Here is an 890-nt window from a genome sequence, read left to right on the forward strand (position 1 = left end):
AACAAAATATTTGTAAAAACTGATCCACTCTGTAAACCTTCCAAACCTTCACCCTCCCAGCCTCCAAAAAGCAAAAAGGTCCAAGAGATAAAAGGGAAAAGGAGCTCTTTTTCCCAGCCCTAGGTGCCAGCCAGCAGTTAAATCCTGTCGGTTTGAGAATCATAGGACAGCAGTTGTCTGTAATGTCAAGACAATCATGCAATTCGACGCCCGCTGGCAATTGGCCTGCCCTTTGGCTTTCGCTTTTAGGGCGGGGCTACTTCCCTCCGGAGAAAGCGCCTTTAAAGATGTAGGTTGTGATTGGCTGTTCTTAAGTGTTATGCTAATTAAACCATGGCCGAGTACATTGCTTTGACATTTCGTTACATGTTCATGTAAAACGATGAAAACATGTTCTTAAATAAGCGTTTTTAAAGATTGTGTCAAAGAACCTATTCCTATAAATCGAACACAATCAGCTAGAACAGGGGACATTTTACTCGCCATTGTGTAATGTGTGCGGCGTCCGAGGACCCAGTAGCGGCTGCGGGCTGGACGTTAAGACTATACTTTCAGGGATCATTTCTATAGTTCGTGACTAGAGAAGTTTCTCTGACCGTGTAGAGCACCGAAAACCACGAGGAGGAGGTGCAGCATTCTCTCCTGAGCGTGAAGCCGGCTCCCGGCGCTGCCTCGCTGCAGCTGCCGCTTGCCATTGATGATCGTTCTTCTCCGCTCTCGGGCGGAGCGAGAGGGAGAGAGTGCAGTCTGAGTGGATTTCGGTTTACGTTTGTTCAATAACAGGGAGGTCTTTTATGTTGGGCTTGCTTCTATTTCTTTTTTTCTTTCTTAACACTTTATTAGGAGCTCATACAACTGTTATCCCAATCCATACACACATCAATTGTGTA

At 45.7% G+C, this 890-nt stretch overlaps 1 non-coding gene across 1 annotated transcript; it reads left to right on the top strand.

The window, feature by feature from the left end:
- Positions 1-539: 539 nt before the first annotated feature.
- Positions 540-756, top strand: LOC115873003. Its single transcript, XR_004048180.1, has one exon. It is a non-coding gene; the product is annotated as a small nucleolar RNA U3 (small nucleolar RNA).
- The last annotated feature ends 134 nt before the right edge of the window (positions 757-890 follow it).

Source organism: Echinops telfairi, unplaced genomic scaffold (assembly GCF_000313985.2).
Source record: "Echinops telfairi isolate 266 unplaced genomic scaffold, ASM31398v2 ScPeMD7_7458;HRSCAF=8496, whole genome shotgun sequence".
NCBI classification, from domain to species: Eukaryota; Metazoa; Chordata; class Mammalia; order Afrosoricida; family Tenrecidae; genus Echinops; species Echinops telfairi.